Source organism: Oreochromis aureus, linkage group 3 (genome assembly GCF_013358895.1).
Source record: "Oreochromis aureus strain Israel breed Guangdong linkage group 3, ZZ_aureus, whole genome shotgun sequence".
Lineage (NCBI taxonomy): Eukaryota > Metazoa > Chordata > Actinopteri > Cichliformes > Cichlidae > Oreochromis > Oreochromis aureus.
Genome location: NC_052944.1, coordinates 6,870,038 through 6,897,562, shown reverse-complemented (window position 1 = coordinate 6,897,562; position 27,525 = coordinate 6,870,038). Strand labels below are relative to the sequence as shown.

Here is a 27,525-nt window from a genome sequence, read left to right as displayed (position 1 = left end):
CTTCCTTGGTCTCTTGTGTTCTGGGGGCCTCTGGATGTCTGGAGTTTCGATCTCCTCCATACCTGCTTCATGCCCTGGAGGACGGGGCAGTGGCCCCCCCACACCCTCTAGCACAGTGGTTCCCAAACTTTTTTTACTGAGCCCCCCTTGTTTAACAAGAAAAATGTTCGCGCCCTCCCACCCCCGCACGCACACATCCTTCAACCACACACACCCATATTTTGCTCCATTGCGGTTTATTTCACACCTCAAACATTTATTAAACAATTAAGCAAATACAAATAATCTGCAATAAATTACAGGTAGTAAGAAAATAAACTACCAACTCTTTTACGCTCAGTCCGCACCTACACGGGTATTTTTGAACGCGCAGCTGTTTCGGGCACATGTAAATGGGGTATCGAATCACCGAGAACGGAGATTTTTTAAAACTCCTTTTTTTGCGTTTATGTGTGGACAAGGAGGAATACAGAGTTTGTCACGCAATGTCAAAGGTATGTGCCTTTTCACGTCACACTGTGCGCCACGTTATTGTTTACATGAGATGAATTGCAGAATGGCAGATAGAGACAAAATACTGTTAATCTGACTCTGCAGGTTTTACACGCTTACATAAACAGGCCATTACTGTCCCTGCATTTAGAAAGGCAGAGGCATCACGGTGTAATTATTTTACATGTAGTTGTTTTTTTTCCTGTGTAATAATGTTCAACATTGCTATCAATACATTTTTCAAAAAAAACCCTCTACAAAATGGGTTCAAAAACATAAACAACTGTGGGATACTGTTTGTCCGTGATTTGAACAGCCCAGCGCTGCTCCCGATGCAGGGAAAACTAAGGGAGACCTACCTCAGCACTTGTGCAGGTGAAGCCAAAGGGAAGATATGCTTCACCATATTTTCTAGTCTTTGGCTTAGAATGAAGTTGGTTTGGAAACATATTCAGCTTTGCTTCATCTCCTGCTTTGCGTTTGTGTGGGCGCCCCGTGCTAGCAGTGTCCAAGCGTTGTTTTTGTTTTTGTTTTTTTTCCCTTTTCATGCCGCGCCCCCCCTGCAATAGCTCTGCGCCCCCCCTAGGGGGCGGGCCCCACACTTTGGGAACCACTGCTCTAGCAGATCATTACATGAAGGAACCTTTTAAAAAAAACAAGCGCGTCCATGCTCACAGGTGTACACACGGGTGATTACACACACAAACTACACCCTTTTTGGCTCCTACCTCAAAGCACACTGTGCGCTGTCGATCTTACGTGCTGCACAATAATGTTTAACATTTAGTATTTACTGCCATATTCCCATAGATCATTGTGATGTTGTTTATCCTATTACTCTCGTTTTCTTCTGCTTGTTTTCTTTTTTCTTTTTCAACAGGTGATCCAGGTGATCGATATATGTATTTTTTTGTCTGCTTGCTCTGTTGGTTTTTGTTTTTTGCCCTATTTTTCCCCGTCCCTCTTCTCAGCTGTTTTTCTTTCCCTCTTTCTTTCTCCCAGTAAAGTCTGTCCCGTATTCAGCAAATGAAAATAAAATAAACAATAAAAGGTGAATCAAATGGACCATTACGGCAAGGCTGGGATGGTCAGTTTGGTAAAGTAAATCCGTTGGGCATCTTTCTTTGCCTTTAGACAATAATTCTGATGGCAAAAGAGCCAAACGGGCCAAGCAAAAAAAAAATAAAAAAAATAAAAATAAAAATAAAAACAACCAAAACTTTGTTCTGTCTTTTCTATGTTATACTGTAGACTTTCTTTGATACTGTGTCCAAAAGGAGCAGCTTTTACTTTGAAGGGGAGGCGTCTCTGTTTCCTCTTCAGGTTGGATGATGGAAGCAAATGAGTGTGTGATGTTCTTTCAGTGTTGCACTTTGTAGACGCTCCCTGAGCACTGGTCTCACAGCCAGCTGCACATAGAGACCAGTGTTGTTAGTCCAGGTCAGAAGATGACTTGTTGGAATGAAAATGAGCTTGTAGTTTGTCTGCTTTAATCATGTGACTGGAAAAAGGTGTTGGACTTCAAATATGTCCGTTTCTTTCACACTTCACCTTTAAAAGTGAAGCCTTGTGGTTCCTGGAGGGAAAAACACGACTTCTTCAAGTCTTTGTCCTGTTTTTATGATAAATGTCCGACTTTAATGTGAAACATTCAGAGTTTTTTCTCTTGTTGTGTTTGTTTGAAGCTGCTTCCTGTTGGCTTCAGCTGTTTGTTTCCATTTTCTAAACTTCTACATTCTGAACCTTCTTCAGCTCTGAACAGATGATGAAACACTGAATGATTTCAAGCTCACACTTTGTCTAATAAACTTACATCTTTCATTCTTTATACAGATTGAAGAACTGTGGTTTGTCAGAGATCAGCTGTGATTATCTGGCAGCAGCACTGAAGTCCAACCCCTCCCATCTGAGACAGCTGGAGCTGAGCTACAACAACAAGCTGCAGGATTCAGGAGTGAAGCATCTGTGTGGTTTCCTGGAGAGTCCAGGATGTGGACTTGAAACTCTGAGGTCAGTCAGCATGTTTTAGTTGTGCTGAGATGAATATGATGTGAAAGTTGTGCTGACACTAAACTGCAGACATCAGGCTGATATTATACTGATCCACACTGAGGATCTTCATGGTAAAGTCTGTTTTCTTCTTCTCTGGTTTAGTCCTGTGGAAGAGGGGAAATTGCTTTACTGCTACAATATATTAGATAGCATATTAATCAGCATTAATATTATCTCGTATAGCTTTAAACTGGTCAGATGACGGTTAATACACGAACACCAGAGTAATCATTTAACACGCTGACACCACATTAATCCTTATTACAGGTGCAGCATAACCACTTTTAGTATTATTAGGTCTTTATACACACATTGCAGTCCCGTGCTTATAAGGAGTTGAAGCTTTCCCAGGTAATTAAAGGTCTCAAGCTTCATTCAGCGTGACTGTCTGGGTGACACATTGGTTAAAAGCCTGGAGCTTAAGAAAGATCGCACACATGCTTACAAAACACACATATATCACATATAACCTAGAACTAGATTTAAGCATAGGCCTGAATGTACTGAGCAAACATGTTGCACTGGAGCTTTCTCGACAACAGGTGACGCGTGGAGAGGACCAGCCCCTGGAGACTGCAGAGGCCAGAGTCCATTGCCTTTTTTGGAAGAAGATGCCAAAAAGAGGAACCTCTGTGTTGCACTTTATGCTTAAAATACATGAATGTTCTGTACATGCAAATTATGTGCTTGTAAACGCAAGAAGGGGCGTCATAATACCCTGATGCTATAAAAGCAGTCTGAAGTATAATTTTGGTGAAGACCCTTGCTGACATGTGCAGTGACTGTCTTCCCGCGCGAATACTTCAATAAAGATCGCTTTAACCCAAATCTTCTGGACTGTCTCGCCTTTGTACTCTCCACCAATTCTGAACCCGTAACAGTCCATTGACTGCAGCAGAACAATGTTCACATTTCAAACAGTGAGACTCAACGTATGGCCCGCGGCCCACACGCGGCCTGCCCACCTTTCCTGATTCAGAGAGAGGGGACCCTGATTAACTGTGTAGTGTTCTTCCTCACAGTTCTAAGTATCAGACACAACAATGAATAATCCACAGCTGACTGTCTTTAGCAGGTCAAAGGTCACGGCACACAGCAGACAGTGGGAAATATTCTAATTCTGATCATTTATCAGCACATATCCATATGTATAAAAACAAACACTGTGAGACTTGATCAGAGGTGTGATCATCACAGCAGAGGCCTTTGTGTCAAAGTCACTGAGGATCAAACAGAAACACATGAAGCAGATTTTCCTCTTCTGGCTTTTTATAGCAGATAACCTTCAAAATATTCTGCAGTCGATCAAAAACTGAAGCAAACCATGAATCAACATGTGAACATGAGCTGATGCTGCTGAAGTGAAGCAAAGTTACAGAGGTTTGATTACAGACACAGCTGAGAGTTTGTAATCTGTCATCATTTTAAAAGGTTTCAATTTCTTCAGTATTGAACAGCAGAAATGAGGCTTTGTTTTCAGAGGCCGACAGCAGTGAACACAACAGCAGACTGGTGCGTAATAAGCAGTGAATAATGCAGAAAACAGATTTTTGAAGGTAAACTGTTCTTGAAGTACACTGAGAGAGAGAGAGCTGTGCAGGAAGTAAAGGTCAAAGTCAGAGAGAATTCATGACGATGTTCATCAAACGTAAAAGCGTAGTTTGGATCTTCTTTGCTGCTGGTTCACTCAGTTTTGGTTGGAGACAGATGAAACCTGCAGCTTCAGGATCTGTGAGCTGTCCACTTTCAGCCCCGACGGCGTGTCCGTGTACGTGCCGTCGAAAGTGAACGATCCACGCTCTGTGTTTCCATCTTTGTGTGTTTAGCTGCTCTCATTTACTGTTTTATCTGTTTGGTTGTTGTTGAAATACTTTTGGGAGCTTTAACCTGAGATTCTGGCAAAATACATTTATATTAAAAATCCATTCAGGATCGAATGAATCAACATCACTTTATTCAAATTAAAACCATTTAAATAGGAAAATCCATTTTTTTTACAGCCGCCTCTAATGCTGGGTAATGTCAGCTGGTCCGTGTGCAGCTGGCTGTGAGGCTCAGGGAGCGTCTACAAAGTGCAACACTGAAAGAACATCATCCATAAATATTGAGGAATAACTGGACTCTCATACAGCGAGACTCAAATGCCTTTAAACATCAGCTTATCCTGCTGATCCAAGTCCAACACTGAGTTTGTAAAAACATGTTTGTCAATCATTTTGTTTGGTTTCTGAGGAAAATGATTCAATAACTTGCTGCTAATACACAACATTTCATCATATTTCCTCATAACCTCTTTTGTCTGACCATTTGATCCCATTTGAATTTGCAATAAAGGATCCACAGAGTTTGGTGACAATAATGACAGTAGATGTTTGTGTGAAAGTGCTGGAAGCAAATGAGTGTGTGATGTTCTTTCAGTGTTGCACTTTGTAGACGCTCCTGAGCACTGGTCTCACAGCCAGCTGCACATAGAGACCAGTGTTGTTAGTCCAGGTCAGAAGATGACTTGTTGGAATGAAGATGAGCTTGTAGTTTATCGGCTTTAATAATGTGACTGGAAAAAGGTGTTGGACTTCAAATATGTCCATTTCTTTCACACTTCACCTTTAAAAGTGAAGCCTTGTGGTTGCTGGAAGGAAAACACGACTTTTTCAAGTCTTTGTCCTGTTTTTATGAGAAATGTACGACTTTAATGTGAAACGTTCAGAGTTTTTCTCTTGTTGTGTTTGTTTGAAGCTGCTTCCTGTTGGCTTCAGCTGTTTGGAGTTTCCATTTTCTAAACTTCTACATTCTGAACCTTCTTCAGCTCTGAACAGATGATGAAACACTGAATGATTTCAAGCTCACACTTTGTCTAATAAACTTACATCTTTCATTCTTTATACAGATTGAGGGGCTGTGATTTGTCAGAGATCAGCTGTGATTATCTGGCAGCAGCACTGAAGTCCAACCCCTCCCATCTGAGAGTGCTGGACCTGGGTAGTGACTCCTGGTCTTCGACTACGAACAAGCTGCAGGATTCAGGAGTGAAGCATCTGTGTGGTTTCCTGGAGAGTCCAGGATGTGGACTTAAAGTTCTGGGGTCAGTCAGCATGTTTTAGTTGTGCTGAGATGAATATGATGTGAAAGTTGTGCTGACACTAAACTGCAGACATCAGGCTGATATTATACTGATCCACACTGAGGATCTTCATGGTAAAGTCTGTTTTCTTCTTCTCTGGTTTAGTCCATTGACTGCAGCAGAACAATGTTCACATTTCAAACAGTGAGACTCAACGTATGGCCCGCGGCCCACACGCTGCCTGCCCACCTTTCCTGATTCAGAGAGAGGGGACCCTGATTAACTGTGTAGTGTTCTTTCCTCACAGTTCTAAGTATCAGACACAACAATGAATAATCCACAGCTGACTGTCTTTAGCAGGTCAAAGGTCACGCACACAGCAGACAGTGGGAAATATTCTAATTCTGATCATTTATCAGCACATATCCATATGTATAAAAACAAACACTGTGAGACTTGATCAGAGGTGTGATCATCACAGCAGAGGCCTTTGTGTCAAAGTCACTGAGGATCAAACAGAAACACATGAAGCAGATTTTCCTCTTCTGGCTTTTTTATAGCAGATAACCTTCAAAATATTCTGCAGTCGATCAAAACTGAAGCAAACCATGAATCAACATGTGAACATGACCTGATGCTGCTGAAGTGAAGCAAAGTTACAGAGGTTTGATTACAGACACAGCTGAGAGTTTGTAATCTGTCATCATTTTAAAAGGTTTCAATTTCTTCAGTATTGAACAGCAGAAATGAGGCTTTGTTTTCGGAGGCCGACAGCAGTGAACACAACAGCAGACTGGTGCGTAATAAGCAGTGAATAATGCAGAAAACTGATATTTGAAGGTAAACTGTTCTTTAAGTACACTGAGAGAGAGAGAGCTGTGCAGGAAGTAAAGGTCAAAGTCAGAGAGAATTCATGACGATGTTCATCAAACGTAAAAGCGTAGTTTGGATCTTCTTTTGCTGCTGGTTCACTCAGTTTTGGTTGGAGACAGATGAAACCTGCAGCTTCAGGATCTGTGAGCTGTCCACTTTCAGCCCCGACGGCGTGTCCGTACGCGTGCCGTCGAGTGAACGATCCACGCTCTGTGTTTCCATCTTTGTGTGTTTAGCTGCTCTCATTTACTGTTTTATCTGTTTGCTTGTTGTTGAAATACTTTTGGGAGCTTTAACCTGAGATTCTGGCAAAATACAGTTATATTAAAAATCCATTCAGGATTGAATGAATCAACATCGCTTTATTCAAATTAAAACCATTTAAATAGGAAAATCCATTGTTTTTTTACAGCCGCCTCTAATGCTGGGTAATGTCAGCTGGTCCATGTGCAGCTGGCTGTGAGGCTCAGGGAGCGTCTACAAAGTGCAACACTGAAAGAACATCATCCATAAATATTGAGGAATAACTGGACTCTCATACAGCGAGACTCAAATGCCTTTAAACATCAGCTTATCCTGCTGATCCAAGTCCAACACTGAGTTTGTAAAAACATGTTTGTCAATCATTTTGTTTGGTTTCTGAGGAAAATGATTCAATAACTTGCTGCTAATACACAACATTTCATCATATTTCCTCATAACCCTCTTTTGTCTGACCATTTGATCCCATTTGAATTTGCAATAAAGGATCCACAGAGTTTGGTGACAATAATGACAGTAGATGTTTGTGTGAAAGTGCTGGAAGCAAATGAGTGTGTGATGTTCTTTCAGTGTTGCACTTTGTAGACGCTCCCTGAGCACTGGTCTCACAGCCAGCTGCACATAGAGACCAGTGTTGTTAGTCCAGGTCAGAAGATGACTTGTTGGAATGAAAATGAGCTTGTAGTTTGTCTGCTTTAATCATGTGACTGGAAAAAGGTGTTGGACTTCAAATATGTCCGTTTCTTTCACACTTCACCTTTAAAAGTGAAGCCTTGTGGTTCCTGGAAGGAAAAACACGACTTTTTCAAGTCTTTGTCCTGTTTTTATGATAAATGTACGACTTTAATGTGAAACGTTCAGAGTTTTTTCTCTTGTTGTGTTTGTTTGAAGCTGCTTCCTGTTGGCTTCAGCTGTTTGGAGTTTCCATTTTCTAAACTTCTACATTCTGAACCTTCTTCAGCTCTGAACAGATGATGAAACACTGAATGATTTCAAGCTCACACTTTGTCTAATAAACTTACATCTTTCATTCTTTATACAGATTGTGGCGCTGTGATTTGTCAGAGATCAGCTGTGATTATCTGGCAGCAGCACTGAAGTCCAACCCCTCCCATCTGAGAGAGCTGGAGCTGAGCTACAACTACAAGCTGCAGGATTCAGGAGTGAAGCATCTGTGTGGTTTCCTGGAGAGTCCAGGATGTGGACTTGAAATTCTGGGGTCAGTCAGCATGTTTTAGTTGTGCTGAGATGAATATGATGTGAAAGTTCTGCTGACACTAAACTGCAGACATCAGGCTGATATTATACTGATCCACACTGAGGATCTTCATGGTAAAGTCTGTTTTCTTCTTCTCTGGTTTAGTCCATTGACTGCAGCAGAACAATGTTCACATTTCAAACAGTGAGACTCAACGTATGGCCCGCGGCCCACACGCCGCCTGCCCACCTTTCCTGATTCAGAGAGAGGGACCCTGATTAACTGTGTAGTGTTCTTCCTCACAGTTCTAAGTATCAGACACAACAATGAATAATCCACAGCTGACTGTCTTTAGCAGGTCAAAGGTCACGGCACACAGCAGACAGTGGGAAATATTCTAATTCTGATCATTTATCAGCACATATCCATATGTATAAAAACAAAGCTGACACTGTGAGACTTGATCAGAGGTGTGATCATCACAGCAGAGGCCTTTGTGTCAAAGTCACTGAGGATCAAACAGAAACACATGAAGCAGATTTTCCTCTTCTGGCTTTTTATAGCAGATAACCTTCAAAATATTCTGCAGTCGATCAAAACTGAAGCAAACCATGAATCAACATGTGAACATGACCTGTTGCTGCTGAAGTGAAGCAAAGTTACAGAGGTTTGATTACAGACACAGCTGAGAGTTTGTAATCTGTCATCATTTTAAAAGGTTTCAATTTCTTCAGTATTGAACAGCAGAAATGAGGCTTTGTTTTCGGAGGCCGACAGCAGTGAACACAACAGCAGACTGGTGCGTAATAAGCAGTGAATAATGCAGAAAACAGATTTTTGAAGGTAAACTGTTCTTGAAGTACACTGAGAGAGAGAGCTGTGCAGGAAGTAAACGTCAAAGTCAGAGAGAATTCATGACGATGTTCATCAAACGTAAAGCGTAGTTTGGATCTTCTTTTGCTGCTGGTTCACTCAGTTTTGGTTGGAGACAGATGAAACCTGCAGCTTCAGGATCTGTGAGCTGTCCACTTTCAGCCCCGACGGCGTGTCCGTACGCGTGCCGTCGAGTGAACGATCCACGCTCTGTGTTTCCATCTTTGTGTGTTTAGCTGCTCTCATTTACTGTTTTATCTGTTTGCTTGTTGTTGAAATACTTTTGGGAGCTTTAACCTGAGATTCTGGCAAAATACATTTATATTAAAAATCCATTCAGGATTGAATGAATCAACATCGCTTTATTCAAATTAAAACCATTTAAATAGGAAAATCCATTTTTTACAGCCGCCTCTAATGCTGGGTAATGTCAGCTGGTCCATGTGCAGCTGGCTGTGAGGCTCAGGGAGGGCGTCTACAAAGTGCAACACTGAAAGAACATCATCCATAAATATTGAGGAATAACTGGACTCTCATACAGCGAGACTCAAATGCCTTTAAACATCAGCTTATCCTGCTGATCCAAGTCCAACACTGAGTTTGTAAAAACATGTTTGTCAATCATTTTGTTTGGTTTCTGAGGAAAATGATTCAATAACTTGCTGCTAATACACAACATTTCATCATATTTCCTCATAACCCTCTTTTGTCTGACCATTTGATCCCATTTGAATGTGCAATAAAGGATCCACAGAGTTTGGTGACAATAATGACAGTAGATGTTTGTGTGAAAGTGCTGGAAGCAAATGAGTGTGTGATGTTCTTTCAGTTGCACTTTGTAGACGCTCCTGAGCACTGGTCTCACAGCCAGCTGCACATAGAGACCAGTGTTGTTAGTCCAGGTCAGAAGATGACTTGTTGGAATGAAAATGAGCTTGTAGTTTGTCTGCTTTAATCATGTGACTGGAAAAAGGTGTTGGACTTCAAATATGTCCATTTCTTTCACACTTCACCTTTAAAAGTGAAGCCTTGTGGTTCCTGGAAGGAAAAACACGACTTTTTCAAGTCTTTTTCCTGTTTTTATGATAAATGTACGACTTTAATGTGAAACATTCAGAGTTTTTTCTCTTGTTGTGTTTGTTTGAAGCTGCTTCCTGTTGGCTTCAGCTGTTTGGAGTTTCCATTTTCTAAACTTCTACATTCTGAACCTTCTTCAGCTCTGAACAGATGATGAAACACTGAATGATTTCAAGCTCACACTTTGTCTAATAAACTTACATCTTTCATTCTTTATACAGATTGAGTTACTGTGGTTTGTCAGAGATCAGCTGTGATTATCTGGCAGCAGCACTGAAGTCCAACCCCTCCCATCTGAGAGTGCTGAACCTGAGCTACAACAACAAGCTGCAGGATTCAGGAGTGAAGCATCTGTGTGGTTTCCTGGAGAGTCCAGGATGTGGACTTGAAGCTCTGAGGTCAGTCAGCATGTTTTAGTTGTGCTGAGATGAATATGATGTGAAAGTTGTGCTGACACTAAACTGCAGACATCAGGCTGATATTATACTGATCCACACTGAGGATCTTCATGGTAAAGTCTGTTTTCTTCTTCTCTGGTTTAGTCCATTGACTGCAGCAGAACAATGTTCACATTTCAAACAGTGAGACTCAACGTATGGCCCGCGGCCCACACGCGGCCTGCCCACCTTTCCTGATTCAGAGAGAGGGGACCCTGATTAACTGTGTAGCTTCTTCCTCACAGTTCTAAGTATCAGACACAACAATGAATAATCCACAGCTGACTGTCTTTAGCAGGTCAAAGGTCACGGCACACAGCAGACAGTGGGAAATATTCTAATTCTGATCATTTATCAGCACATATCCATATGTATAAAAACAAAGCTGACACTGTGAGACTTGATCAGAGGTGTGATCATCACAGCAGAGGCCTTTGTGTCAAAGTCACTGAGGATCAAACAAACACATGAAGCAGATTTTCCTCTTCTGGCTTTTTATAGCAGATAACCTTCAAAATATTCTGCAGTCGATCAAAAACTGAAGCAAACCATGAATCAACATGTGAACATGAGCTGATGCTGCTGAAGTGAAGCAAAGTTACAGAGGTTTGATTACAGACACAGCTGAGAGTTTGTAATCTGTCATCATTTAAAAGGTTTCAATTTCTTCAGTATTGAACAGCAGAAATGAGGCTTTGTTTTCGGAGGCCGACAGCAGTGAACACAACAGCAGACTGGTGCGTAATAAGCAGTGAATAATGCAGAAAACAGATTTTTGAAGGTAAACTGTTCTTGAAGTACACTGAGAGAGAGAGCTGTGCAGGAAGTAAAGGTCAAAGTCAGAGAGAATTCATGACGATGTTCATCAAACGTAAAAGCGTAGTTTGGATCTTCTTTTGCTGCTGGTTCACTCAGTTTTGGTTGGAGACAGATGAAACCTGCAGCTTCAGGATCTGTGAGCTGTCCACTTTCAGCCCCGACGGCGTGTCCGTATGCGTGCCGTCGAGTGAACGATCCACGCTCTGTGTTTCCATCTTTGTGTGTTTAGCTGCTCTCATTTACTGTTTCATCTGTTTGCTTGTTGTTGAAATACTTTTGGGAGCTTTAACCTGAGATTCTGGCAAAATACATTTATATTAAAAATCCATTCAGGATTGAATGAATCAACATCGCTTTATTCAAATTAAAACCATTTAAATAGGAAAATCCATTTTTTACAGCCGCCTCTAATGCTGGGTAATGTCAGCTGGTCCATGTGCAGCTGGCTGTGAGGCTCAGGAGCGTCTACAAAGTGCAACACTGAAAGAACATCATCCATAAATATTGAGGAATAACTGGACTCTCATACAGCGAGACTCAAATGCCTTTAAACATCAGCTTATCCTGCTGATCCAAGTCCAACACTGAGTTTGTAAAAACATGTTTGTCAATCATTTTGTTTGGTTTCTGAGGAAAATGATTCAATAACTTGCTGCTAATACACAACATTTCATCATATTTCCTCATAACCCTCTTTTGTCTGACCATTTGATCCCATTTGAATTTGCAATAAAGGATCCACAGAGTTTGGTGACAATAATGACAGTAGATGTTTGTGTGAAAGTGCTGGAAGCAAATGAGTGTGTGATGTTCTTTCAGTGTTGCACTTTGTAGACGCTCCCTGAGCACTGGTCTCACAGCCAGCTGCACATAGAGACCAGTGTTGTTAGTCCAGGTCAGAAGATGACTTGTTGGAATGAAAATGAGCTTGTAGTTTGTCTGCTTTAATCATGTGACTGGAAAAAGGTGTTGGACTTCAAATATGTCCGTTTCTTTCGCACTTCACCTTTAAAAGTGAAGCCTTGTGGTTCCTGGAAGGAAAAACACGACTTCTTCAAGTCTTTGTCCTGTTTTTATGATAAATGTACGACTTTAATGTGAAACATTCAGAGATTTTTCTCTTGTTGTGTTTGTTTGAAGCTGCTTCCTGTTGGCTTCAGCTGTTTGGAGTTTCCATTTTCTAAACTTCTACATTCTGAACCTTCTTCAGCTCTGAATAGATAATGAAACACTGAATGATTTCAAGCTCACACTTTGTCTAATAAACTTACATCTTTCATTCTTTATACAGATTGGAGCGCTGTGGTTTGTCAGAGATCAGCTGTGATTATCTGGCAGCAGCACTGAAGTCCAACCCCTCCCATCTGAGAGAGCTGGACCTGAGCTCCAACAAGCTGCAGGATTCAGGAGTGAAGCATCTGTGTGGTTTCCTGGAGAGTCCAGGATGTGGACTTGAAGCTCTGAGGTCAGTCAGCATGTTTTAGTTGTGCTGAGATGAATATGATGTGAAAGTTGTGCTGACACTAAACTGCAGACATCAGGCTGATATTATACTGATCCACACTGAGGATCTTCATGGTAACGTCTGTTTTCTTCTTCTCTGGTTTAGTCCATTGACTGCAGCAGAACAATGTTCACATTTCAAACAGTGAGACTCAACGTATGGCCCATGCCCCACGCGGCCTGCCCACCTTTCCTGATTCAGAGAGGGGACCCTGATTAACTGTGTAGCTTCTTCCTCACAGTTCTAAGTATCAGACACACAACAATGAATAATCCACAGCTGACTGTCTTTAGCAGGTCAAAGGTCACGGCACACAGCAGACAGTGGAAATATTCTAATTCTGATCATTTATCAGCACATATCCATATGTATAAAAACAAAGCTGACACTGTGAGACTTGATCAGAGGTGTGATCATCACAGCAGAGGCCTTTGTGTCAAAGTCACTGAGGATCAAACAGAAACACATGAAGCAGATTTTCCTCTTCTGGCTTTTTTATAGCAGATAACCTTCAAAATATTCTGCAGTCGATCAAAAACTGAAGCAAACCATGAATCAACATGTGAACATGACCTGATGCTGCTGAAGTGAAGCAAAGTTACAGAGGTTTGATTACAGACACAGCTGAGAGTTTGTAATCTGTCATCATTTTAAAAGGTTTCAATTTCTTCAGTATTGAACAGCAGAAATGAGGCTTTGTTTTCAGAGGCCGACAGCAGTGAACACAACAGCAGACTGGTGCGTAATAAGCAGTGAATAATGCAGAAAAACAGATTTTTGAAGGTAAACTGTTCTTGAAGTACACTGAGAGAGAGAGCTGTGCAGGAAGTAAACGTCAAAGTCAGAGAGAATTCATGAGGATGTTCATCAAACGTAAAGCGTAGTTTGGATCTTCTTTTGCTGCTGGTTCACTCAGTTTTGGTTGGAGACAGATGAAACCTGCAGCTTCAGGATCTGTGAGCTGTCCACTTTCAGCCCCGACGGCGTGTCCGTGTACGTGCCGTCGAAAGTGAACGATCCACGCTCTGTGTTTCCATCTTTGTGTGTTTAGCTGCTCTCATTTACTGTTTCATCTGTTTGCTTGTTGTTGAAATACTTTTGGGAGCTTTAACCTGAGATTCTGGCAAAATACATTTATATTAAAAATCCATTCAGGATTGAATGAATCAACATCGCTTTATTCAAATTAAAACCATTTAAATAGGAAAATCCATTTTTACAGCCGCCTCTAATGCTGGGTAATGTCAGCTGGTCCATGTGCAGCTGGCTGTGAGGCTCAGGGAGAGCGTCTACAAAGTGCAACACTGAAAGAACATCATCCATAAATATTGAGGAATAACTGGACTCTCATACAGCGAGACTCAAATGCCTTTAAACATCAGCTTATCCTGCTGATCCAAGTCCAACACTGAGTTTGTAAAACATGTTTGTCAATCATTTTGTTTGGTTTCTGAGGAAAATGATTCAATAACTTGCTGCTAATACACAAGATTTCATCATATTTCCTCATAACCCTCTTGTGTCTGACCATTTGATCCCATTTGAATTTGCAATAAAGGATCCACAGAGTTTGGTGACAATAATGACAGTAGATGTTTGTGTGAAAGTGCTGGAAGCAAATGAGTGTGTGATGTTCTTTCAGTGTTGCACTTTGTAGACGCTCCCTGAGCACTGGTCTCACAGCCAGCTGCACATAGAGACCAGTGTTGTTAGTCCAGGTCAGAAGATGACTTGTTGGAATGAAAATGAGCTTGTAGTTTGTCTGCTTTAATCATGTGACTGGAAAAAGGTGTTGGACTTCAAATATGTCCATTTCTTTCACACTTCACCTTTAAAAGTGAAGCCTTGTGGTTGCTGGAAGGAAAAACACGACTTCTTCAAGTCTTTGTCCTGTTTTTATGATAAATGTTCGACTTTAATGTGAAACATTCAGAGTTTTTTCTCTTGTTGTGTTTGTTTGAGGCTGCTTCCTGTTGGCTTCAGCTGTTTGGAGCACACAGGTCTGGGCCGGCTTCTCCCCAATAGCGCGCTCGAGCCAATGTCCTTGTGATGAACCGTACCCAACACAAGCCTGGGTTCTCAAACCGCCAGGATTTTTCCTCCGGAGTCAGCCAGCGTTCCCCCCCTCGGCCAGACAAAAAACTCTCCATGACTGTATACAAGTTAGCTACAACTCACCCATCTGCAGGGGTCCCCTCAAAATCGATGGTCTCGGTGGTGACTGAAACACACAGCTCCGTGACTCCTCCATTTCCTTTGCTTCAACAGCCGGTTGGACAAAGGTACCTTTTCCCTCAGGGGTGATCAGCCCGTCCACGGAACCGTTGTTCAGCGACCACACGGACCACCCTGCTCGCAGCGCCATTCTGTTGTGGAAGTTTTCCACTTAAATAAAGCCTGCAGATGAGCGGTGAGCGGTAGCCAACATTCTTTAATCAAAGCACACAAAGAACAGACAACCAAGCTTGATGGAGAGCCTACATGACCATGGGGCAGGTCAGCAGAGTCTCACTGAGCCTAGCATGGCTCTCAGTTAAATACCTTCTCCAGGAACAGAAGGCAGTACACAGCTGTTTCACACCTTAAGGTTCACACTCCCTTGCTATCCCCCAGAGTCCTCGAAGAGACAAAAGACTCTTCCTGTTGAGTTGTCTGCTTCCCCCCAACTTCCTTCTTACAGTATGGGTGTCAGACATGTTAAAATCCAGTGGCACCAAGGCATTATACAATAAAATAATGTGATTAGTACATAAGTAAAAGAAATTCCTTTACAATCTCAATCTCACACCTTGTCTAATAAACTTACATCTTTCATTCTTTATACAGATTGAAGGAGTGTGGTTTGTCAGAGATCAGCTGTGATTATCTGGCAACAGCACTGAAGTCCAACCCCTGCCATCTGAGACTGCTGGACCTGAGCTTCAACAACAAGCTGCAGGATTCAGGAGTGAAGCATCTGTGTGGTTTTCTGGAGAGTCCAGGATGTGGACTTGAAACTCTGGGGTCAGTCAGCATGTTTTAGTTGTACTGAGATGAATATGATGTGAAAGTTGTGCTGACACTAAACTGCAGACATCAGGCTGATATTATACTGATCCACACTGAGGATCTTCATGGTAAAGTCTGTTTTCTTCTTCTCTGGTTTAGTCCATTGACTGCAGCAGAACAATGTTCACATTTCAAACCTTCAAAGAAGAAGAAAAATCCTCCACTGGATAATTCACTGTGAATCTCTCCAACTCTTCATTCCACCTTAAAGTCTGTCTGACACTGAAATCCAAAGCAAAATGTGCGTTTGCTTTACAGACAGCAGTCCAACACAAACATACACACATCATCCAAAACACAGTCCAACATCCAAATCTCCTCCACTGCCAGCATGAATGATGGGAAAGAGAAGGAGGAACACTCTGACATTCAGGGTTAGAATGAGTTTCATGAAGCAGACTGTGAAGATCAAAGCTGCATTAGAAGCTTACATGAATGAATGAGTGGACAGAAGTGGACAGAGATCATCTGAAGCACTTCAAAGGCTTTAAATCAGCACATTTCTCTTTATTCTTTATCAACTCTGTTAGTTTCTCTCAGTTTTCTGTGGAATGAAGCTAACAGCAGGCTAATAAGATGCTGACCAATAGGTTTCTATTAAAGGTTGTAATTTGTATCTGAAAAAGTGCTTTGGCTCAGCAGGGATCAGCTTACAGGTAGAATACAGCTGCTGGATGGGATTAGCATGTCATAGCTATCTACCAAACTGCTAACTGGGGAATTTCAGGCCATCTATGGATCATTTTTGCTAACTGTTTATTCAGCTTAGGCTCAGGGCTGCAGCCTGTGCCCTAGCTGTCATAGGGCAAGAAGCATGGTCCACCTGCACAGGTGAGCAGTCCATCACAGGGCCAACAGAGAGAGACAGAGAAGCACTCTCTCACATCCACACCTACAGCCAATTTAGAAGCACCAATGAACCTAAGCAGCATTTCATTGGACTGTGGGAGAACATCCAACCTCCACAGAAAGGCCAACAAGCTTCAACCTACAACCTTCTTGCTTTAAGGCACTAGTGCCAACCACTTTTCCCCATTTCAGTCCAAATCCTGCATCTTCCTGTTTCTGACTCCAGGCCAGCTCCACTAACACTTTCTCATCAGACACTGCCACCTAGTGGAGGAAGTCTTAGTTCCATTTGAAGCTTCAGATTACAGTTAGTTCTTTTACAAAGAGGTGGAGGTGGTGGGGCCCCAGCACCATCATCACTGAGTGCCATAGGACACTTAACCTTTGTTTCCATATGCTGGGAACTTCCTGTTGTTCCAAGGAGGACTGGAAAATGTGTGAAACTCTCCCAGTCAGTTCCTCACAGTACACTTCAATCATTTCCCTCCCACAGCATCAGGACCAGGGCTTTTTCTCTCTTTGGTCCCACTAAGAGATTTCCACACAAACACCTCATCAGTGGGACTCTCAGAGCTACCAGCGGTTTGCTACAATCACAAAGCTCTTCATTGAAATCAATGATATCAAAGCTGGAATCAAATGAGTCCAAGTCTTCTGCTGATTCAGCATCACATTCATCTTTGCTCCTTGTTCTGCATCCCCACCATGGACTTCATTCCTTTCCAAGCCAGCCTTGAGTGTCCTTTATTCAGCTCATCCTCTGCTTTACTTTTTACACCTGATTTTAGCTGCTTTATCTCTCTTTCAACAAGTTTCTGTGCCTCAATGTTTTCTTCTCTCCCTCATAACAAGACAGCTTCTTCTGCCTGAGAACATGTTGGAGTGATTTACTAATCCAGGGCTGCTTATTGGGGAAAATACTTCCTGTTTTCAAAGTAATCCCCATTTTTCCCAGAAAGAAATGTCAGTAGAAATCGATGATCTAAGTGAGAACATGAGCCTTTAAAAAGTCCCAGTGGGTGCAGTCAAAGCAGTCCCTCAGTCCCAGTATAGAGTCTTTGGTCCAGACTGGAACAACTGTGTGCCCAGTTTGAGCTCTCTTCAGTCCTGTGACCTGACAGACCCAGAGGGGCCATCACATCACATGTAGAAGCTCCCCTAATGGAGCCACAACACATGTCCAATACTTAGTCTGTCTTGTTGGACCAACTGGAAGAAATGATTCAAGGACTTAGTCACAGAACAGAGATTCAAATCTCCAAAATCCAACTGGCTGCATCAGGACATATAGTCTGAAACTCTGCACAGTTTCCTGTTTGAAGCTGCTTCCTGTTGGCTTCAGCTGTTTGGAGTTTCCATTTTCTAAACTTCTACGTTCTGAACCTTCTTCAGCTCTGAACAGATAATGAAACACTGAATGATTTCAAGCTCACACTTTGTCTAATAAACTTACATCTTTCATTCTTTATACAGATTGTGGGGCTGTGGTTTGTCAGAGATCAGCTGTGATTATCTGGCAGCAGCACTGAAGTCCAACCCCTCCCATCTGAGAGAGCTGGAGCTGTGGGACAACAACCTGAAGGATCCAGATGTGAAGCAGCTGTCTGATCTTCAGCAGAGTCCAGACTACAGACTGGAGAAACTGGTGTAAGTAGAGTGATGGAGTGAGTGGGTGGTGCTGTCAGCAGTATTGTACTAAACACAGTCAGTATGAAACAAAGATCCAGTGTTTCCTGTAAAGCTGCAGCTTCTCAGTGAAGCTGTGAGAGGAGAATGGTGACAGGCTTCAGGATTGGACACAAACACTTCCTGTTTCTGACCTTTATGGTCACCATGGTAACGGCTGACATGCTCTGATCAAACACTGTCAACAGCCAATCAGCTCTCTGAACAAAGCAGCACGCAGACCAATGACTGCATTCATTTCCAAGTTTAAAGCAGTGAAGAACACAGTCTGTAGGTGAGGAAGAATTTAGTGAGAGCAGATGTTTGGATGGAATTCCTCCAGTTAACAGCTGGAACCGTCCATTTGGATTGTTGGGCTTGTTGTTGGGGTTCCTACAGAGCTCAGAGTGGACACACCAAGCTTCTTCTAATGAATGAAAGTCCAAACTCAAACTAGGAGGGAAAACATTTTCATCAACTTCAATAAAAATCCAAAGATTAGAAAAAGTGAAGCAACAATGAGTCCTAGTACAGTCCCAGCACTGAAGTCCCTGCTGCTCTTTATACTGGATGTGCTGCATCACTGACTGACAGCTGATGAAGAGTCTCTGGAAACACTCGTTTATCTCCTCTGCTCTTCCTTCTTCTCTCTGCAGGTGGAGGAAATGATGGTAAACAGGACGGTGTGTGTGCTGAGAGAGGAGGAGCTGTGTCCTGATGATCCAGAGAGGTTGAAGCAGCAGCAGCTTGTGTGTAGAGACGCTCTGACTGGGCCATGTTACTGGGAGGTGGAGAGGAGAGCTTCATCCAGCAGTGACTGACAGAGGAATGAAGTGCAGATGACTGTCAGTGCTGCAGAGTGAACTGCTCTGAGAACAGCTCCACTGTCAGACACAATGTAGAGTCCAGCATCATCCCTGTGTGTCCCTCTGGATCTGACAGAGGATCATCAGTGTATCTGGACTGCTCTGCTGCTGCTCTGTCCTTCTACAGTCTCTGCACAGTCTCTGTCTGACTCTGGCTTCAGACCCTCCTGGATCAAACTCACCTGGAAAGACTTTCAAATTCAAATTCAAATTTTATTTGTCACACACAACCATACCCAGTATGACATGAGGTGAAATGCTTGTAGCTGTGCAATGCCCGACCATTAAATGACAGTGGTTTTACAGTATTTACAATTTACAGGTTATTACAAAATTTACAGATTTAACTTAGAAATTTACAGTAAAAATGTGCAAATAGCAGAAAGAGATTATAAGGAAGTGTACATGAAGAAAAACCAGAGTGTGTGTGGTGATGTGATGTGTGTGAGAGTCCAGTCTTATAGTGATGTGGTGTGTGTGGGAGAGTTCAGTCCTACACCTGGTTCACGCCGCAATGTATTGCGCCGTTTTCCGGGTCCACAAATCAAAACAAACGCTCCGTGTTGGAACGACGACGACAAGAAACATGCTTAAAAGCAGCTCAAAAGAAAACAGACGGTATAGAGACCGATTGCGTCCTGAGGCGAAGCAGCAGTACTTGAAAAAATTAGAGTGCATCGCAAATCTGGACCCATATGAAATACGGCAGTGGAGTAAAGACCCAGACGACTTACCGCCACTGTCCTACCCTGATATCTTCACGTATCTTGTTTGTGGAGTAAGCGCTTACACTGCGAACCAGTTTCGTAATTACAAGTCACTGGAGGCGCACATCCAATTTACAAATGGCTGGGTGCAAGATTTGGCTATTTTCAAGCCACCAAACTGTGAGTACGTCGTCATTCATACCAAGGTAAGTCAGCTGGAGTGCATCGAGTGTAATAGCCATTGTCCACCCCCCACCATAATTAATATTATACTTTTATCATTGAACTGCTAAAATATCGTTATCATATCATGTGCCCATAATTGTAAAGTAGATGCAAACTAACACATTAATAATCGGGCAAATTATTACTTAACGCCAATTTGTGTCCTCCCTGTCTCCAAGCAGGAAGCATGTTTTAATAGTGTGATTTGGCCATCTGAACACGCTACCAGATACTTTGTTGTAGATAACATAAAACTACTTTTTTAAAAACACTATACCCAGTCAGTGATGGAGGGTCCTGGATTGGGTGGTTTCGCTGTTGCACACATGGCACAGTTGGTGTCACTGTCAAATACTAAAACATCTGTTGTGATGCTCTGGATGTTTCTAAACCCCACAAATTCAGCCTCAATGTTCAACCCAATTTTCCTGCTGTCACTTTAACACGTCCAGCCTTCACCTCTCACCGGTCCTCGTCCCCTCTTCTCTCAACTTCCTCAACTTCCCAAATCAAACGCAGGCCCAAATCAGCTGTTTCTTCTTCTCTGTTCATTCTCTCTTCCTCTTTTCAGTCTTTTCTTGGCGCTTAACTCCCAGCATGGCAAATATGAGACTCAGACAGTCCCATCCAGTGGTTTCACACAGTCATGTCACTGGTACACTTTCCAGCTTGTAATTCAGAGCGCATGTTTCCATCAACATACATCCTGCTGGACCCTTCAGTGTCTTTTTGCCTGCTGTTAATTCTTCAAGTCCACGGTGTTGTTCTGTCTGTCTTCTCTCTTCATCAGGAGATTAACTATCCTTTAAGCTTCTTCTCAGGATAAGGACAGGATGAGAGGTGAAGCTGTGAAATTTTAAACCAAAGCCTGTTTTCGTCCCAATTCTGTTAATCTATCATTTTTCTGCTGTATTCTTCCAGGAGGTTGAGCAAGTCCATGGGCACCTGTATTAACACACTAAGACATTTATTTAATATCATTTTCATTACTATTACTTTGCACTTTCATTCTCTAATTCCTCTGTTTTCATTTTGAAACGTCTCTCACAAGCTCACAAGCTATATTCAGACTTCCTGCTTCACTTCCTGCCAGACACACACACACCCACACACACACTCTTCACTTTACTGGATTTTCATCCGTTTCTAATCGAGCTCTTATTTTATGTTCACACTCTATATACCCTCTGTAACTCTACTAATTTTAATATAAAAAGAATGCACCCTCAGCACACACACACACACACACACACACACACACACACACACACACACATACTAAGCTCTTTGCATTTGCAAACATTAACCAAACGACATCCTTCACATCAAAATCCTCAGCGTGGTTAGCAGAATTCTTGCACACTTGCAGCAATACACAATAATCAGACAACCCAAGTACATACAGACACAAACACCATGATCCCTACGGGGGTTTTCTGGCGTCCAACGCCCGGGTCCAACCCTTATGCCCCTTCTGCTGATACCAGACTTTTCTTACACAATTTTCACAAATTTTAAAGCCTCTAAGCCCAGGTCCAACCTTGCTGGTCAATCAACCCACTTCGGGAACACCGTCACCGATAACGGTCAATTTCTAGGCCCTATATTAATTTGAAAGCGCTCCCCGCAGCTTGACCGGAAGCTCCACTTAACCAGCGTCTCAGTATTTAACTGGCGCCTGAAGCTTTACTTAAAGCTTTACCTGTCACCTGCATTAAAATGGTCACGCCTGAGCCAAGCTCTTCGCTCAAACAGCGCAGAAAAGAAGTGATCCTCGACCACTTGGTTATTAACGGGAGTTCGAATCCCCGCGGGAACCACCCGGGCTAACTGGACGTCGCCAGGCCTGACCGCGCGTCCACGATCAGGAGTCGTTGCCACACGCTGAACACTGAGCTCCTAGGAGTCCAACCCCAGTCCTAGATCAATTTAAATACGTTTAGAAGCACCACTGTGGACTGTAATCGCCAGTTTATTTATCTGATGCTCGGGTCCAACCCTATAATCAATTTGGGAATTAAATCCCTTAACCGAATGTCCTAATCTAATCTCTTTTCTTGGCTGACGTAACACAATTGACACGCCCCTAACACATCAACTTTAAGCACACGTCACATCAACTTTAAAATTCACCCCAGCATTAACAACAATAATTTTTCATCAAATATTGCCCAGACTTTACTTTTTATTTATCACAAATTACCCAAAATCACCATGGACATGTCACCCGAAATCTACTTAACAGATTTTATAATTTACTTTAATTTCACCACTACTGAGCCAATTTAATGGTGAAGATCATCAGCTCGGCGAACAGATAATTTAGAATTCATCCAATGTGCACAATTGGCTTTTTTCTTTGAACAGGCTGTGCCTACCTTTAAATCTTTTTAGACCGGTCTCCTGTTCGCCTCATATCAGATCCCACCTTAAGCCGAATTTGTCCTCTCAGCCGCAAAAGAATCCGGGTCACTGGCACCAATTATTAAATTCTGTTCTTTTGAATTCTTTTGGCGACAGAGAAAGACTTCCGACTCAGAGTGGTCAAAGCTCAAAAAATGATCTTTATTTTTACAGTTCTGGAAACGGAGACCTGCAGCCACGAGCACGTACCCCAGTTCTAAAAGCATTGCCAGGCAAAATACGCATACATAGTTCTACTATAGGTCACACACAGACACACAGTTTCGATCAAAACAACTCCGTCTGCTCTGACTAATGTGTGTGTGTGTTACTTAGTTCCGCTTTTTCTGTCTGGTTTTCTGTATTTTATTAATATGCCTCTGCAGCTCTGCACTAAACTTCCTGTTTTTTAACTTCCCCTTACTAAAGCCTCTGTTGCTAGGTGACCTGTCACCCTCTGACCTAGTTCTTTCTCACATCTGGGCTTGGTTTATAAAGGCCTCTCTTATTAAAATACATAAAACCATCTAATCAGAAAATAAGCACTAAGAATATATATTTATCTTGTAACATTGTTTAAGTTAATGAATAATTGTGTTGAAAACTGAGATTACAATATCAATCAAGATAATTATAATTATGGTTTTTGCTGTAATTAAACAGTCATGCGGAAATGTGGCAACCACAGAATTTTAGAGGCCTTTTGGTCAATTATGTGTGGACTGTTTCTTTAGTCTCACACACAAATTGTTCTCAGTGTCTATGAGACTGAGGAAATATCCATGTGTGCTGAAAGAGACTGTGCTGGTCTGACTCCCTCAACTGAGGTATTGTGGGTAATGAAAGAGCAGATAGGTTGGCTAAAGCAGCTGTTAAAACAGTAGACATAGATGTGCAGATACCATTGTTGAAATCTGAGGGAAAAGAATAGTTTGGACACAAAGTAAGAATTTCTGGAGAATGGCATGGGATAATGGAACAAACGGGAGACATGGGGTACAAAAACACAATAGAAGTTAAGAGAAGTCGTGGGTTAAATAGGCAGCAGGAGAATACAAACAGGTCATTGCTTTCTAAATGGTTCTCTTTTATGATGGGGAAACATCCGACTGGGTTATGTGATGGTGTAATGCTATGGAGATGGTTGAACATGTGGTTATTAGTTGCAGGAAGTATAGAAGTCAAAGGAGAGTGTTGAGGGTGGGAACTGGTGGTGAAATGAAACTTACATTTGAAAACGTGGTTAATCAGTTAAGTCATGATGAGGTGAAAGGAGTGGTTTTTCATTTTTGAGAAATACTGATGTCATCAAGAGGATCTGAGGATCTGGAAGAGAAGTAAGAGTAAAAGCCAGGAGATGGCAGTAGTGCAACATCTTTGGATGCAAGCTGTTGTTAAAAATGACAGAAGAAGAAGTTTGCTTGATCATTCCTCAGCTCGTCTGTGTGAAGCTGAGTGTAAAGAGGCTCCTGCTGTTAGAGAAACACTCTGACTGTTTAACAGAGTCAGACATGTTCAGACTGAATTTCAGTCAGAAACTCAGCATCACATTGATGAAGCTGCAGATTAATTGTGGTTAATTTCTGATTAATTTCTTTGCTACCAGCTGAAATTTAAATGTAATTTAAAAGAAGGATTCAAGGTTATTGGGTTTTTTGAACCCAAAGACATCACATGAACGTATATGAATTGTATGATATGTCTCTTCTATTTTTCCATCCATCCGTTCGCTTCCACATATCCTTTTCAGGGTCGTGGGCGGTGCTGGAGCTGTCATCTTCTTCTTCTATTTTTCTATGATCATATTTTGATGTTGATTGTGATCGGTTTTATTTGTTTCTTCGGCGGTTGTAGTGTTTTAATATTTAGACTTTTTTCCATTATTGTGATTGTGTATAAAGTTTGATTTGAATGAAATTTACACTCAAATGCTTTCAGTGTTGCTGTGTTAAGTGTTTGCATGTCTAACGTTTGTATGGAAGACTGGTGGGGGAGGCTGTTACGTCTTGCAGGAGGTCTCCTCTCTCCAGGAACTCACTCTGCAGGTGGGGGAGATACAGGAGAGGTGGAGGAAGAACTCAGCCTGGGTGTCTATGTCTTGTGTAGCCTGGAGGATAAGTGGATGACAGGGTGGGTGCAGTTTTCTCTGTGGTGGGATCGGGTGGGCCGTCCCGGGCTCTGTGGGGCCGGGCGGCGCTGCTGAACTGGTCCCCGGTCCAGATGGGCCTGGGCCCGCTTGCCCCTCCCTTGCTTCCCTCCCCATCTCCAGCTGCCTCCCTCTTCCCGCTCCACCACAATCACCCACACATGCAGGGCCTTGGGGTAAAGGTGTGTCACCAGGGTGCAGGGGAGGCATCCCCCCCTCTGTCCCCTTCTGGCTGCCTGTGCCTCAATTTTATCCCACAACTTAGACATTCACATTACTCACACTCTCATAACACATACATATAGGCTGTATCCCAATTCAGGGTCTGCAGCCTCAACGGTCCTCAAGGGCCGCGTACTCAAAGACCGCTAAGGCCGGAAGTGTGAGGCTTGTGAAATGGGACGGTCTAGCCTCCGTCGCGCTGCCCAGGTTGCTAAGCAACTATGATAGCTGGAAACGTGTGGTCGACAGAAATGAAGGAGAACATATTTTGTTTGTTTGTTTGTTTCTACACGAGCTTTGTGTGATTTGAAAAGTATCTGAGGCCGAGACCACAGGACTGTAAAACATGATTGTTGGGCTTCATTTCTGTACTGAACAGTCATATAAGATTAGCTAGTAAATAACAAATAGTTAATGTTGTTCATGAGACTAAAGTCAGTGTAAATATGATATGGCCAACATTATAATTATTATATTAATCATTATTAGTTATTACAGCAGTGAGTTTGAACTCTCAAATCAAATCACTTCTATTGTCACATCACATGTGCAGGTACACTGGTGCAGCACATGTGAGTGAAATTCATGTGAGTGAACTCTGTGTCAAATACTGAGCTTCAGTAAAGATTCAAGTTGCAGCTATTTATATGTCCTATCACCTTAAATCTTCACTCAAAGACACTCAAGTATCTTTGACAGTGTATATGTAGATGTTTTATATATAAGAGACAAATGTTGTTCTTTTAATATGTTGGCATTACTAAATTTGGCTCAATGCTTACATATATGTGTAAAAAGAAAATGTACGAGCTGTGATAACTGTGTCTGATAGAATGAAGAGTAGACTGATATATGAAATATTTCTTTATTGGGTGAGAAAATCAGACCATGTCATAACTGCTTTAAGTCATACAGAATAGATATCAGAGCCTTAAACAGGCTGACTTCTGCTAAATGGGTCAAACTGGGCAGAAAGTAAACAAACACATAACATCCTTATAGAATATGATGTAACACTATAGATCAACTTACCTCAGAATATATAAAGCATATAAACAATTACAGCAATATGATCAGTGTTGGGTAAGTTACTTTAAATTAGTAACTTAGTTACATTACTAGTTACTTCTCTAAAAAAGTAACTCAGTTACTTCAAGTTACTCGTTACTTTCAAAGTAACTAGTTAATAGGGAAAGTAACTTTGGTTTTACTCAGAATTCTCTTGTTAATGTGTTGCTTCTGTAACTGGATACCCAGCAAGATTGTCAGTCTTCTATCTTGCTTACTTGCCACAAGTGCACTGTGCCACCTACCAATAGAAAGGAAAAAATAATGTGCACATTTCCATGAGAGAAATCCCACGCCTGGACCGTCGTTGACCGCCGCCATGATTCTAGCCTGCTTTTTACATCCAACACAAAAACTGCAGTCGTGGTGCTTTTGATTGTACTCAGAACTTGGAAATTCTGCCTTCTGAATAGGAAGATGTAGGTAACACCAGACTGCAGATGAGCTGCATACAGAGCTGGACTGGGACAAAAAAAAAATCGTCCCGGGCATTTTGACTAGAGACCGCCCACCATTATAGGAAAAATCATAAAGCCTTTGAATGAAAATAAACACTGTTGTGACAGTGATGTACACTGTTCTGATGGTATATATGTATCAATCTATCAATCGTTTGTTGTAAGACTCAGATAATTATTTATTAAAAGCTAGACATTTTAAATGAGAATAAGAAAGTATTTCTTTGTGCCCCCCTTTCCCTGTTAATGCCCTACATGGACCCCTGGCAACACTTTGCTAGATCCGCACCTGCACAGTTACCAGCTGTCAGCTACTTAGAAAAGGATCCTGGTGTTATTTGTCTCTCAGAAACAGTTCATAACTTCCCTTCAACTCATTCATGTCACCTAAAAGGTAAACCTGTTTCTCCATCACCTGTTCAGCTCTGATGATTCAGTAAGGACATCTCCTGGTTTCATCTTCATGTTTCCCTCTCACCAGATAACCAAACCGATATCATGACCAGCAGCTTTACAGCTGTGGCTCCAGCAAACATCAGCTGATACTAGAAATTAATATTAAATAAATTCTAACAACAGCTGATCAAGCTTAAACTTGCTGCTGTTGTTTAACGCGACATCCGCTGGTTTCCTCTTTCTGGCGCAAAGTGGGCGATAAATAAACAAGAGAGAAAAGCCGATCAGCTGATCATTGATCAGTTTCATGATTGAAGTAGAAACAGGAGAGGAGAGAATGAGAGAAGAAGAGGCAGCTGTGCAGCTTCAGCTTTGTGTCTTTTTCATTGTAGCTGAAGTCCGGGACAAACTGTGTTCCTTTTCACCTCAGTACGAAACGCATAATATTTTCTCTGAATACCAGACGATTCTGTTTTTTAGGGGACGGTTGGCAACTCTAATAATTAACCGTATGAACAAAATAAAGTTCAACATCAGTAACATAGCACCCACCCAGCTGTATAGAAACTCCGTCATGCTAGCTAGCACGCAGTACGAAAATGTCAGCATACCGAAAATAAACTCCACCTAAACTTGGTTTATATCTGACTCCGATAGACTGCAGGTCATAACTTCTTACCTGAAGTTCAGTTCACCTGACACGCGGACCGGCGGCCGCTTCGGGTCTCTCCTCTCCTCTTGCCTCCCTTTTCCTTCATCCACCTGCTGGCCTCCATCACTTGCTAATGTTATTGAATCTGTGGAAGCTCCGCGATATCCACCACA

General features: G+C 42.1%; 2 long non-coding RNA genes across 2 annotated transcripts; both read left to right on the top strand.

Annotated features, from left to right (window-relative positions):
• The first annotated feature begins 2,445 nt into the window (after positions 1–2,445).
• On the top strand, positions 2,446–3,372 carry LOC120438845. The gene is made up of 2 exons (XR_005612202.1): positions 2,446–2,502; positions 3,087–3,372. It is a non-coding gene; the product is annotated as an uncharacterized LOC120438845 (long non-coding RNA).
• Positions 3,373–10,224: 6,852 nt separating this feature from the next.
• Positions 10,225–18,927, top strand: LOC120438842. The gene is made up of 4 exons (XR_005612199.1): positions 10,225–10,285; positions 15,474–15,650; positions 18,018–18,191; positions 18,866–18,927. It is a non-coding gene; the product is annotated as an uncharacterized LOC120438842 (long non-coding RNA).
• Positions 18,928–27,525: the final 8,598 nt, after the last annotated feature.